At 44.2% G+C, this 15,463-nt stretch overlaps 1 long non-coding RNA gene across 1 annotated transcript; it reads left to right on the top strand.

Annotated features, from left to right (window-relative positions):
• The first annotated feature begins 6,784 nt into the window (after positions 1-6,784).
• On the top strand, positions 6,785-7,511 carry LOC123083082 (uncharacterized). Its single transcript, XR_006439205.1, has 2 exons — positions 6,785-6,967; positions 7,072-7,511. It is a non-coding gene; the product is annotated as an uncharacterized lncRNA (long non-coding RNA).
• Positions 7,512-15,463: the final 7,952 nt, after the last annotated feature.

The raw sequence follows: 15,463 nt of genomic DNA, 5'->3' as shown, positions 1-15,463 counted from the left end.
TCTGTCTTAACACTTGCAGGTTTACCACTCACCGGTTTACCAAGTTCCGGCCGGGTTACGACTCCGGCCGGGTCATACCGCGGGGTATATCCCCGACACTACTGTTTGATGTTTTGTACACATTCTTATTCTTATATGTTCATTCTTATTTTTTGCACAGGTGAAGTGCGAATCCAAGTCTGAAGCTGTGAAGCATATCAGCAAAGATTAGAATATTATGTGTTGTAATTGTAGGCATATCTGGGCTGTAGTATACTATAACAATTGTAATAGACTAATGTAGTGCTATTTTGGATGAATTTCATTTGCTCTCTGGTCTGTTCAAAATAATGTTGTGCATGTGTTTTGAATACCCGTGAAATGGAAACCTAACAAGAGGGTCCAAGTTATAATGGTTGTTTGACAAATTTCAGAATTTCTGACGTGTGGGGACAAATTTTGAGAGAAGCATGACATGTGTGGCCTAGTTTACTAGTGGTACCCCAATATATAATGGTTGAAACTAGAAAATCAACAGACTAAAAAGGCCACGGCCCAGAAAATAAAAAGGCTGAATTGTAGGGCTTGGCCCATATAGCTGACCAAAATTAATAATAAAAATATATAAAAGGCTGAATTAATGGGCTCGGCCCATCTAAAGCACCGAAATGGACCGGGCTGATTTGAAGTAACAACCTTTTCAATTGGTCGCAATTTTGCCATGTCAGATTGCCATGTCGGATCCGACGTGGCCTGGGCAGATAGCCAGCGACCAAAACAAAAGGTCATGGGTTCAACGACCTTTTGTTTTGGTCGTAAACATCTACGACCTTATCCCAAAAAATGTCGTTAATTTCAGTTTACGATCACCAGCTTTTGATCTTCTGTTTTTGGTCACAAAAAGGTCGCAAATGAAAAACAATGACCTTTCAGTGACCAATAGCGAGGGTCGCAAGTTGACATATTTCTTGTAGTGCCCCCGCTGAGTCTTTGGACCACCGGAGTGCTCCATCTCAGTTGGACCCGTCTGACCTGGACTCGTGTCAGACTCCGGTCCACGAGCCTCGAGACGACGAGCCTCTGGTCACCGAGCCATGGGTCGATGAGACTCTGGTCGCCAAGCCTCGGGTCCCAGTGTCTTCCTCCAAGGAGACTCGGGTCCCACAGTCTTCCTCCCAGGAGACTAGGGTCCCAGAGACTTCGTCACACGTGATTTCGAAGACTAGTGACCATGATGATGATCTCGAGGAGACCTTATCTGAGGATAGCTACAGCGAGAGCGAGCGGGTTGAGGAGGGCAAGAAGGTCCACCAACGTGGTGGTACTAAGCTACCGTCTGTGCCGGGGACCCACGACCAGAGGTGGTTGATTCAGCCTAACGGGGAGAAGTAAGTGCATTAATTTACTCTTTTTTAACCTTTTTCCTTCATGTTTGTTCAAATTAATATCTAATGTGTTGGCCTTGTCATACTGCAGGGGTTGGGTACATGCAGATAAGGTCCGCAGGCCCAACCAGGTCCTTGGTACTCTAGTCCGGCACCACTTCCCGGGGTGGGTCGCTTAGCCCGGTGAGGGTGAGATTCCACAGCTAGCACTCACTCGGGAGCTGTACCAGGCTGGCCCGGCGCCGCCAGGGGAGATGGTCGATGGTGTCGTGTGCGAGACGGTGGTCGACATTGTAAGACGACGGTTTTGGGTAAGTTCTCCTTTACAGAATTAAAAATCAACAGTACCTATTGATTGTAGTAATGATCGATGTTGTCTTGTTTGATTGTAGACCTTCTATAGATGTCCTGAGGAACACGAGGTGGATGCGACTATGGTTCTCGAAGCCGAGTGCAAGCGCCTACTTCAGAACACACGGCACGAGGCTTAGGTCCATGCTGTCCGACACTACCACGCCTCGACTAACATCAGGAGGGAGAAGAAGAAGTGTCGCCTCAAGTATCCGAGTAAGGACAAGTACATGACGGTAATTACCTATTCTTAAGGCCTTGTACCAGTTTCCTTGATTTCATCCGTAGGCGTAGCGGTGAAATTTCTCTTTGTCTAACTTAGGTGCCCCTCAGATGGTGTGCGGATAAGATGGACTATTGGGAGAGGTTGGTGGATGAGTGGTGCTCTCCCCAATGGATAGCCACCCACAACAAGGTCAGGGACAAGTGTGCCCAGATGCGAGGTGTGTCGCACCATCAAGGGAGCTCCAACCTGTTTGAGTACGGTGATCACTAGGTATGTTGTTCGATTCATGCAATTTCATTCTTCATGCTAGATTTAATTACTAATGTACCATGTATCATCGAGCACTGCGATAGGTCACCCCTAGCACCATGTATTGTCATGTTATGTTTTGTGATGCTTTGTTTGCTCCATATTTATTGTTTCTTCCCCCTCTTCTGCTCCGGTAGACCCCGAGACCGACCTGATGCCCCTGAGTACGACTGCGTCGACGATGACTCTTGCTTCTCAATAGAGATTCCAGGAAAGCAAACCACCCTTGATCAACCAGATATCGCCCACTCTCTTCTCTCTTATTCTTGCATTAGGTTTGCTACTGTTGTTGATTCCATAACTCCTATTCTATTGCATAACCTGTCATTGGTGCTACTGTTGTTACCTTTACCTGCAATCCTAAATGCTTAGTATAGGATGCTAGTATTCCATAAGTGGCCCTACATTCTTTTCCGTCTGCTATGCTATATTATCGGGTCGTGGTCACTTCAGGAGGTGACCACGGGTTTATACATACATACATGCTATACATGTTTCATGATGTGACTAAAGTTGGGTCGGCTCATAGAGTACCCACAAGTGATTCTGATGTGGGGGCTGAAAGGACAGGTGGTTCCATCTAGGTAGTGGTGGGACTGGGTTCTCGACGGCTCCCGAGTGTTACTTTGTGGCGGAGCAACAGGGCCGGTTGTGACCACCTAGGAGACAGGTGGGCCTGGACCCTGGTCGGCGTCCGCGGTTACTTCAAAATAACACGCTTATACGCTCTAACCAACTACGCAGGAACAGTTATGGGCACTCGACGTCGTGGTATCAGTCGAAGCCTTCTTGACGTTAGCGACTGAGCGGCGCGCTCCAGGTTGGACTGCGTAACGCAACTTCCTTTGTAATGGAGGTTGCTAGGTCTACTCACCTGCCGCGTACGCAACATGCAGGTGTGCAATGGGCGATGGGCCCGGACCCCTGCGTGCATAGGATTTAGACCGACATGCTGACCTCTCTGTTGGGCCTAGGTAGTGCTGCGACGTGTTGATCTTTTGAGGCCGGGCATGACCCAGGAAAGTGTGTCCGGCCAGAGGGATCGAGCGTGTAGGGAAATGTGGTGCACCCCTGCAGAGAAGTTTATCTATTCAAATAGCCGTGTCCCTCGGTAAAAGGATGACCCGGAGTTGTACCTCAACCTGATAACAACTAGAACCGGATACTTATTAAAACACACCCTTTCAAGTGCCGGATACAACCCGGTGATCACTCTCTCGCAGGGTGACGAGGAGAGTGTCGCCGGGTAGGATTTGTTATGAGATGTTACTTGGTGAACTTACCAGCTACTCTCTTCTATATGCTTCAAGATGGAGGCTGCCAGAAGCGTAGTCTTCGATAGGACTAGCTATCCCCCTCTTATTCTGGCATTCTACAATTCAGTCCACCGATATTGCCCCTTTACACAGATACCCATGCATATGTAGTGTAGATCCTTGCTTGCGAGTACTTTGGATGAGTACTCACGGTTGCTTTGCTCCCCCTTTTCCCCCTTTCCTTTCTTCTTGGTTGATGCAACCAGATGGTGGAGTCCAGGAGCCAGAGGATCCCGAGGATGATTCTACATGGAGTTCAACTTCGAGGTCCCAGGCAGGAGGCGTGCGCCCCTTCGACCTGTATCCCAGTTTGTGCTAGCTATCTTATGGCACCTTGTTTAACTTTATGTCTGTACTCAGATATTGTTACTTCCGCTAACTCATTTATGATCGAGCACTTATATTCGAGCCCTCAAGGCCCTTGGCTTGTAATATGATGCTTGTATGACTTATTCACTTTTAGAGTTGTGTTGTGATATCTTCCCGTGAGTCCCTAATCTTGATCGTACATGTTTGCATGCATGATTAGTGTACGGTCGAATCGGGGGCGTCACATCTCAAGTAGATAGACAATTAAATCTCGAGAGGGAGGGAAGAAAATGTGCAGCGAGGGGAGCAAAGTGAAGCTGGGACTAAACCTGGGAGCCCCATCCGATGACACCGATCTACTTGACGCCCTTGCACACATCAGGAAGCAGCGGGATGGGGTTCCACCCCGCCCCTCACGATGTACTTCGGGGAACAACGAACATGAAACAAATCATCAAAACCTAATCCCTAGGAGGGATAACGAGAGTGATAGAGTTAGAGCGGGGGTGTACCTCATTATGGCCGGCGAGGGAGACCTTCTCCTTGTTTGAAGACGTCATCGTCGATGTCGAGCGACAACATGGCGGTGCCGACCTTGGTCGGGACCGCGACCATGGCGACGTGCACCCTAGATATCGAGGGCACATGCGGGGTGGAATGTGTCCGGGGAGAAGGCGGCGAAGGAAGATGAGCCAGCAATAATTTTGGGGTGGGTGAAGGGGGCGAGCGTGGATGTTGCTGAGGAGGTGTGCAGCGGCGGTTTGGAGACGGCAATGGTGTGTGGCTGTTTGAGGCACAGGAAGAAGAGGTGGGCGTGCAGTGTTTTCCTCTACGGTGGAATATGTTCGGTCAATGTAAATTACTAAATGCACTTATAAAACGGATTAGGTTAAAGCTAGCTGTTAGATCAAGTTTACTAGGCATAACGTGCAATAGTAATGGGCCCGTGTATGTTTTATGAGGGTCGTTTAGAGAAGATAATGTTTGCTCTTTTATAAGTATAAATAGAGATTGGCCAACGCTTAGTTGGGAGAATAGTGGAATCTCCAGCCCATCAATGTTTTAGATATAGACTTGACATCGATGCTTCTATTTTTTTAGACTAGCACAAATGCCCTAGCGTTGCAACGGAGAAGTAAATTAATATGTTTCCATCAAAAAGTTCACTAAAGTGGCACGAGGGCATCTTTAAATATTACTCTCTGTTACAATCCCATGAAATCTTGTATCTCAGACACAGCCCACAATCCCATTTAAATATGTATCCAGGTCCGTAGACCATCTAGCGTCGACTACAACCACCGAAACAACAACTGCCGCCAATAAAGAAAAGCGTAAATTGAAAGAATTCAACTTGTAGACACACCGACATATACAAAGAAAGAGCGGATCCAAGTTGATCCACGAAAAACAAAAACCGACCGAATCTCACGATATCCATTGAAGAAAAACCTGCACACATCCTCCGATGATGCTAGAAGCATCATCATGGCGGGGATCTTCAGAGAGCCGCCACCGCCTCATCTTTCTGAGTAGGACATGAACCCTACCAAAACGAAAAAATACCTAAAAACAAAAGCCCTCCTGCCGGCAAGGACCGGGATCCACATGAGACGAGGCGGCATGGCGGCTACACGGCAGGTGGCAGCGGAAACCCTAGGCTTTTTGTGCCCTCCTCTATTTATCTCATGCAACCCGCAATCCAAGTTAATTCTTGTGAATTACCGTTTGTTTGTTGCTTCTCCAAGCGGCTGGTTGTTTATACAAGCACCTCACGCAAGTATATAAATTGGTCAGATTTTATGTTAAAAAGTGAGGTGGAACTATTTTATTGGCAAACAAACCTCTTTCTGGCATAGTCATCAGATTTTTTTAGACAAGCATAATCATCAGCTAGCTCTGGCTACGTTGGTTTTTTGCTTGGTATAGTTAGTTTTTTTTCAGAAATGTTTGGCATAGTTAGCTGGTCGTGAGATCGAACAACCATGCAAGCTGTAGTAATTTATTTTTTTATTCTGAAAGACCACCCATATAATCGTAGCCTACAAGAGAAAAATTATTAGAAGGCCCACTTGCTTGCTTGGCTCCTGGCCCAGTACGTACCGATAGAGCAAGACACAGCCCCATGGAGCGATCGATCTTAAAACAGCAATACGAAGTTACGAACCACCTCCTCGCCACCTCGTACATGACTTTAGTACCACCTCGCCATCTCGTACGTGACCACAACTAACGGTAGAAAAAAAAACTAATCACGAGATGAAACTAAGAATATCACCTTGCTTTAATAGTAGGTATAGATATAGATTTATTTCAGTCCTTTCGGTGATGTGACTTCAGTGGGAGTCGATGTCCCGTCGACTACAATGGCGTCAGCGGCAACTTCGTCAATCTCAAGATGACGCGGCGGCTCAATTTCACTGAGATGCACATAGGTATAGGGTGTGCGTGCGTGCGTCTGTACTGTGTTCAAAAAATTATGAAAACTATAACCCACCGTATTGATGGTTCGATTGCAGATTCTCCGGATGAGGTTCCCGGATCACACTGCGGGTGGAACATAGTAGGACTCGTTCTGATTTGCCACGTTCCTTTACGATTCGTCTTCTTCCTCGTAGAGTGCAGATAGCTCGTATAGTGTCCATATGCGGTGCTCCCGGAAATCAACACGCGCGAGTCTAATTCGGACGGTCGTGGGCCCGTGATACATATAGATTTTTTAAAAGTCAAACTATATAAACTTTGACCAAGTTTGTAGAGAAAATCATATACATCTAGAATACCAAATACACATGCTTAGATATATATTACAAGACATACTTTCATATTATATACATTTAGTATTGTAGATATAAATAGTTTTTCCTATAAATTTGGTCAAAGTTTATAAAGTTTGACTTTGTAGAAAATTTATATGCATTATGTTATGGAAAGGAGGGAGTATAAATCTTCACCTGGGCCGCGGTCTCCTCCTGTACGCAGCCCAACCTCTGAGACCTATCTCGACCGCACTCCGACGACCGCCCAGCCGCCAAGCCGCCGTCCAGGAGCCAATCGCCGGCGCGACGCGCCTTCCATAAGAATCACTCAAGGTACGCACGCGAGCTGTAAGCATGTCCCAATCTAAACAGCAGCCGATCGCTAGTTCGCTACCGTTCGAAGTACGTAGTTACTGATTGAAGCGCTTGTTGGACAGATCGATGAAGATCCACGTGAGGATGCTAAACAACACGGCCCACGATCTCGAGGTCGAGGGCTCGGACACCATAGGCAGCGTGAAGGCGAAGATCATGGAAAAGGAGGGGGTTCCACCGCAGCAGCAGCTCCTCTTCTTCGCCGATGAGGGGCTGGCGGATGCCCGGACGCTCGCGGACCATGGCATCGAGGACGGGGCCTCGGTTTGCCTGATCGCCATCAACATGCAGGATTAATTGGTTTGATAGATCGATGAACGATTTTCAGTTTTTTTGTAGTTTGTTTACCGTTTTCAGTCGGTTGCATCGTGTTGTGCAGCCCTAGACAGCTAGTAGTGGTTTACATGTGCAATGGTCTATGGTTGGGTCAGAGATTAGGTTCTACAGTACATATTATGATCTGAAACTAGCAGGTTAGACATTAATTAGGCAGCCGTGTATATATGCTTGAGGTCTACACTTCTCCTGCAGAGAAGTAATTTGTTCAATGTGCGCTTAAACTTATACAGTTTTTTTTAATCTGAGCTTAAACATAGTTAATGATTGTTCTTGATCTTTTTGCTACCAGGAGTCGTGTATAGCCTTTTTCTTTCGCTTTTTGGCATATTTGTGTTGTTGCCCCAGCAGATCTCTTGTTTACTTTCTCACACTTGAGCTACTTCTATGTATATGGTTATTGCCTTATCTATAAAGTGGAACAAAAGCCTATTTCGGGTTAATGAAGCTTGATCTTTCTCTTTTTTCTATTTGTGCTTAAAAGGAATCAACAGTGAAATAGCAGTGTATACCCTACTTTTGGATGTATCAAGTTGGAAACTTACAATACTGTGCGTTTTCTTCCTGAAAATACTTATCAATTTTTTTAGTTACTATATATTTCAGAAAGTAGCCTAGATCGACAACCGCTAGTGTAGGCCTCCGACTATATTTGTTTACTCCTTAGTTTCAGTCTCGCTCTAACCTTGTCAGATTTTACTAAGACTAAGAACGACTAAAGCAATTATTTGGTGAATTAAACGAAAGCCATTAAAGAGGGTTCATATTAGAGACTTCCTAGGTACACACGATTAAATAGCATAAATTTTAGTGGTGAATCCGGACTCCCTAAGAATGCCTTTAGCCTTGCTGCAGTTTTTATCATTCTCATATTACTCTCTTGTTCTTCAGTGATATTCTAACGCACTTTAATTCTTGGTAGCATGCTATTGCAATATTTTCACTTACACACTGCTTTAGCTTGGGATCTAAAATAACTCGTTGGCCACTTCTTCCTCGGTACAACCCCCCTAACACATCGACGGCCCAGATTAGAAGATACCTCTTCGGTATGATAAGTGAGGAGGGGTAGGATGAGAATTTCGGGGGGAGGGGGGGGCATAACGCGGCGCGCGGACGTACGGTTCGCTATACGCCGTACGTGGCGGTGTACGCCCGCGTGAGGGGCGGCCCACGCGTACTTAGTCTACCACCACCGTCCCCCGCATTAATCCGGCGCGGATTGCAGTGGCCATTTACGCCGCGCAGCGCCCCGTCGAATCGCCGCAGTGTGAAGTCCAATCACCAGCGTCGGCCCGAGCGCGGCATCGATTCCCTCGCTGACGCCTGCGCTCGCCGCCTGTCCACGCCACCGCTTTGACCGTCTGCGCATGCCGCCCCCTCGCCTGCCGGCATTAATCGCCGGTACCCACCCCGCCCCCTCCCTGCCCTTATAAAAGCCGGCCCGTCCCGCCGTCGGTGTCACCCCATTCTCGCCTCCCCCACTAGCCGGCACCCACCACCGCCTCTCGCGCCCTCTCTCTCTGTCGCCGGCGATGGCCCGCCCGAATCTGACCCTGGAGGAGGCGGAGGAGCTCGCCCACTTCTCCATCCCCGCCGCCCCCGACGTCCGCCTGTCGTCGAGGTGGCGTCCCAGCGTCGATGGCGTGCCTGTCGCGCCGGTGCCCGACGTCGGCACGCCGAACTTCGCCTGCGCCGTTGGTTTGTACCGGGCGCGGCTCTCGCCGGAGGAGCAGGCGGACCCACAGTACGCCCCCGACCACCCCGGCTGGGTGGCCCGGCTCGCCGACGACCACGACCGCCGCCTCCACGCCTACGCCGGCCCCCGCCTGCCCGTCAAGAACAATTGCGCGGCGCGGCACCACCTCTGGGACGGGCGCTCCTTCGAGGACGTCGTCTCCCCACACCGCGCCCAGGCGGTCGCCAGCGTCGTGCCCGCCCCGACGATCTACGGCTACTTGCTCTTCCACCGCGGCGAGGCGCGGTCCACCCGCGAAACCATGGGCGCGCGGCTGAACCTCGGCACGCGCGCGGCTGATGTCTACTACGCAACCTTCTTCTTGTAGACGTTGTTGGGCCTCCAAGTGCAGAGGTTTGTAGGACAGTAGCAAATTTGCCTCAAGTGGATGACCTAAGGTTTATGAAGATGGTCTCTCTCAAGCAACCCTGCAACCAAATAATAAAGAGTCTCTTGTGTCCCCAACACACCCAATACAATGGTAAATTGTATAGGTGCACTAGTTCAGCAAAGAGATGGTGATACAAGTGCATTATGGATGGTAGATATAGGTTTTTGTAATCTGAAAAATATAAAAACAGCAAGGTAAAGTGGTAAAAGTGAGCGTAAACGGTATTGCAATGCTAGGAAACAAGGCCTAGGGTTCATACTTTCACTAGTGCAAGTTCTCTCAACAATAATAACATAATTGGATCATATAACTATCCCTCAACATGCAACAAATAGTCGCTCCAAAGTCACTAATAGCGGAGAACAAACGAAGAGATTATGGTAGGGTACGAAACCACCTCAAAGTTATTCTTTCCAATCAATCTGTTGGGCTATTCCTAAAAGTGTCACAAACAACCCTAAGAGTTCGTACTAGAATAACACCTTAAGACACAAATCAGCCAAAACCCTAATGTCAGCTGGATACTCCAATGTCACCTCAAGTATCCGTGGGTATGATTATACGATATGCATCACACAATCTCAGATTCATCTATTTAACCAACGCATAGAACCTCAAAGAGTGCCCCAAAGTTTCTACCGGAGAATCACGACGAGAACGTGTGCCAACCCCTATGCATAGGTTCATGGGCAGAACCCGCAAGTTGATCACCAAAACATACATCAAGTGAATCACGTGATATCCCATTGTCACCACAGATACGCACGACAAGACATACATCAAGTGTTCTCAAGTCATTAAAGACTCAATCCGATAAGATTACTTCAAAGGGAAAACTCAATCCATTACAAGAGAGTAGAGGGGGAGAAGCAACATAAGATCCAACTATAATAGCAAAGCTCGCGATACATCAAGATCGTGCCAAATCAAGAACATGAGAAAGAGATCAAACACATAGCTATTGGTACATACCCTCAGCCCTGAGGGTGAACTACTCCCTCCTCGTCATGGAGAGCGCCGGGATGATGAAGATGGCCACCGGTGAGGCATCCCCCCTCCGGCAGGATGCCGGAACAGGGTCCCGATTGGTTTTTCGTGGCTCTGGAGGTTTGCAGCGGCGGAACTCCTGATCTATTCTCGTCTTCGGAAGTTTTAGGATACGTGGGTATATATGGGTGAAAGAAGTACGTCGGTGGACCTCCGGGCTGTCCACGAGGCAGGGGGTGCGCCCTAGGGGGGTGTGCGTGCCCCCGCCCTCGTGGGCATCCTGGGACTCCCCTGGTGAGCTTCCGGTACTCCGTGGGCTTCTTCTGGTCCGAAAATAAGTTCCGTGGAGTTTCAGGTCAATTGGACTCCGTTTGATATTCCTTTTCTTCGAAACACTGAAATAGGCAAAAAAACAGTAATTCTGGGTTGGGCCTCCGGTTAATAGGTTAGTCCCAAAAGTAATATAAAAGTAAATAATAAAGCCCAATATTGTCCAAAACAGTAGATAATATAGCATGGAGCAATCAAAAATTATCGATACGTTGGAGACGTATCAAGCATCCCCAAGCTTAATTCCTGCTCGTCCTCAAGTAGGTAAATGATAAAAGAAAGAATTTTTGATGCGGAGTGCTACTTGGCATAATTTCAATGTAATTTTTCTTAATTATGGTATGAATATTCAGATCCGAAAGATTCAAGATAAAAGTTCATATTGACATAAAAATAATAATACTTCAAGCATACTAACTAAGCAATTATGTCTTCTCAAAATAACATGGCCAAAGAAAGTTCATCCCTATAAAATCATATAGTTTAGTCATGCTCCATTTTCGTCACACAAGAATGCTCTCATCATGTACAACCCCGATGACAAGCCAAGCAATTGTTTCATACTTTAGTAATCTCAAACTTTATAAACCTGCACGCAATACATGAGCGTGAGCCATGGACATAGCACTATGGGTGGAATAGAATATGATGATGGGGGTTATGTGGAGAAGACAAAAAGGAGAAAGTCTCACATCAGCGAGGCTAATTAATGAGCTATGGAGATGCCCATCGATTGATGTTAATGCAAGGAGTAGGGATTGCCATGCAACGGATGCACTAGTGCTATAAATGTATGAAAGCTCAACAAAAGAAACTAAGTGGGTGTGCATCCAACTTGCTTGCTCACGAAGACCTAGGGCACTTGAGGAGGCCCATTGTTGGAATATACAAGCCAAGTTCTATAATGAAAAATTCCCACTAGTATATGAAAGTGACAAAACAAGAGACTCTCTATCATGAAGATTATGGTGCTACTTTGAAGCACAAGTGTGGTAAAAGGATAGTAACATTGTCCCTTCTCTCTTTTTCTCTTATTTTTTGTTTTTTTATTTGGGCCTTCTTTGGCCTCTTTTTTTTCCCTTTTTTATTTTTATTTTTCGTCCGGAGTCTCATCCCGACTTGTGGGGGAATCATAGTCTCCATCATCCTTTCCTCACTTGGGACAATGCTCTAAAAATGATAATCATCACACTTTTATTTACTTACAACTCAACAATTACAACTCGATACTTAGAACAAAATATGACTCTATGTGTATGCCTCCGGCGGTGTACCGGGATATGCAATGACTCATGAGGGACATGTATGAAAGAATTATGAACGGTGGCTTTGCCAGAAATACGATGTCAACTACATGATCATGCTAAGCAATATGACAATGATGGAGCGTGTCATAATAAACGGAATGGTGGAAAGTTGTATGGCAATATATCTCGGAATGGCTATGGAAATGCCATGATAGGTAGGTATGGTGGCTGTTTTGAGGAAGGTATATGGTGGGTGTATGATACCGGTGAAAAGTGCGCGATATTAGAGAGGCTAGCAATGGTGGAAGGAAGAAGAGTGCGTATAATCCATGGACTCAACATTAGTCATAAAGAACTCATATACTTATTGCAAAAATATACAAGTTATCAAATCAAAGTATTACGCGCATGCTCCTAGGGGGATAGATTGATAGGAAAAGACCATCGCTCGTCCCCGACCTCCACTCGTAAGGAAGACAATAAATAAATAAATCATGCTCCGACTTCATCACATAACGGTTCACCATACGTGCATGCTATGGGAATCACAAACTTTAACACAAGTATTTCTCAAATTCACAACTACTCAACTAGCATGACTCTAATATTACTATCTTCATATCTCAAAACAATTATCAAGCATCAAACTTTTCTTAGTATTCAACACACTCATAAGAAAGTTTTTACTATTCTTGAATACCAAGCATATTAGGATTAAGCATATTACCATGTTGTTTAAGACTCTCAAAATAATATAAGTGAAGCATGATAGTTCATCTATTTCTTTAAAATAAAACCACCATTGTGCTCTAAAAGATATAAGTGAAGCACTAGAGCAAACGAAAAACTACTCTGAAAGATATAAGTGAAGATCAATGAGTAGTCGGATAATTATGCAACTATGTGAAGACTCTCCCATTTAAGAATTTCATATCTTGGTATTTTATTCAAACAGCAAGCAAGGCAAAATAAAATGACATTTCAAGGATAGCACACATCATGTGAAGAAACAAAAACTTAGGTTCAACCGATACTAACCGATAATTGTTGAAGAAGAAAGGTGGGATGCCTACCGGGGCATCCCAAAGCTTAGATGCTTGAGACTTCTTGAAATATTATCTTGGGGTGCCTTGGGAATCCCCAAGCTTGAGCTTTTGTGTCTCCCTAATTCCTCTCATATCATGGTTTCCAAAATCTCAAAAGCTTCATCCACACTAAACTCAACAAGGACTCGTGAGATAAATTAGCTAAAACCAATGCAAAAACCTTATCATACTATACTGTAGCAAATCACTAAAATTATTATTCAACATTGCATACTAAATACCTCTGCATATTTAATAGTCTTATCCTCAAATAGAATCATTAAACAAGCAAACATATGCAAACAATGCAAACATAATAGCAATCTGCCTAAACAGGACAGTCTGTAAAGAGTGCAAGATTCATCATACTTTCTTAACTACAAAAATTATGAAAGAAAATTCTCACTGTAGTAAATTTATCAGAGCTTCTTATGCAAAAGGTTTCAATATTTTATCACATTCTGACTTTTCTAGGGAATGTTTGCAATTGCGGTAAACTTTCTGTTTTCAGGCAGCAACATGCATACTTGCAAAATAAGCATGGCAAAAGCTATCGTTGACATTTTTATTGAAAATACAGATGCAAAACATTATTCTAAATGACACCAAGCAAATACTAACAAAATTAAATGACGCTCCAAGCAAAACACATATCATGTGGTGAATAAAAATATAGCTCAAAGTAAAGTTACCGATGAACGAAGACGAAAGAGGGGATGCCTTCCGAGGCATCCCCAAGCTTAGGCTCTTAGTTATCCTTGAATATTACCTTGGGATGCCTTGGGCATCCCCAAGCTTAGGCTCTTGTCACTCCTTATTCCATAGTCTATCGAATCTTTACCCAAAACTTGAAAACTTCATAACACAAAACTTAACAAACAATTCGTAAGCTCCGTTAGCGAAAGAAAACAAAACACCACTTCAAGTTACTGTAATAAACTCATTATTCCTTTATATTGGTGTTAAACCTACTGTATTCCAACTTCTCTATGGTTTATACACTATTTTACTAGCCATAGATTCATCAAAATAAGCAAGCAACACAATAAAAAAAAATCTGTCAAAAACAGAACAGTCTCTAGTAATCTGTAACTAACGCAAACTTCTGGAACTCCAAAAGTTCTAAAATAAATTGGTGGACGTGAGGAATTTGTCTAGTAATCATCTGCAAAAAGAATCAACTAAATAGCACTCTCCAGTAAAACGTTTTAGCTAATCTCGTGAGCACTAAAGTTTCAGTTTTTTACAGCATGATCATAAAGACTTCACCCAAGTCTTCTCAAAGGTTCTACTTGGCAGAAACACTAATTAAAACATAAAACCACATGTAAACAGAAGCTATATTGATTATTTATTCCTAAACAGAACCAAAAAAGCAAGAAACTAAAATAAAATTGGGTTGCCTCCCAACAAGCGCTAACGTTTAACGCCCCTAGCTAGGCATTATGATTTCAATGATGCTCACAAAAAGATAAGAATTGAAACATAAAGAGAGCATCATGAAGAATATGACTAGAACATTTACGTCTAACCCACTTCCTATGCATATGGATTTTGTGAGAAAACAACTTATAGGAACAACAATCAACTTGTATAGGAAGGTAAAACAAGCATAACTTCAAAACTTTAAGCACATAGAGAGGAAACTTGATATTATTGCAATTCCTACAAGCATATATTTCTCCCTCATAATAATTTTAAGTAGCATCATGAATGAATTCAACAATATAACCAGCACCTAAAGCATTCTTTTCATGATCTACAAGCATAGAAATTTTACTACTCCCCACATAAGCAAAATTCTTCTCATGAATAATAGTGGGAGCAAACTCAACAAAATAACTATAATGTGATTGAAAATTAAGATCGAGATGACAAGTTTCATGGTTATCATTATTCTTTATAGCATACATGTCATCACAATAATCATCATAAATAGGGGGCATGCTTTCATCATAGTAAATTTGCTCATCAAAACTTGGGGAACAAAAAATATCATCTTCATCAAACATAGCTTCCCCGAGCTTGTGGCTTTGCACATTATTAGAACTAGTCGTCAACCCGTGCTCCAGCACGGGCTAGCAATTTTTGGAAAATTTAATATTGAACATAGAAAGCTTATGTAGCTCTTGTATTATCTGAACCTTGTAAAAACAAAGTACATAGAAAGTTTATATACAATATTATACATAGAAAGTTTGATATTGTACTTACTTTCATAGCGTATAACATATTTTTTTTCCAATTATAAATATACTCAGAACATTGTGGATGACCATACATTTCAAAATTTTGTATTAAGCATTTTGCCACAACAGATAGTGGTGACACCACTACTTA

The sequence above is a fragment of the Triticum aestivum genome, chromosome 4A (genome assembly GCF_018294505.1).
Source record: "Triticum aestivum cultivar Chinese Spring chromosome 4A, IWGSC CS RefSeq v2.1, whole genome shotgun sequence".
Lineage (NCBI taxonomy): Eukaryota > Viridiplantae > Streptophyta > Magnoliopsida > Poales > Poaceae > Triticum > Triticum aestivum.
Note: the sequence above shows the minus strand (reverse complement) of the source record. Positions and strands in the feature narration are given on the sequence as shown.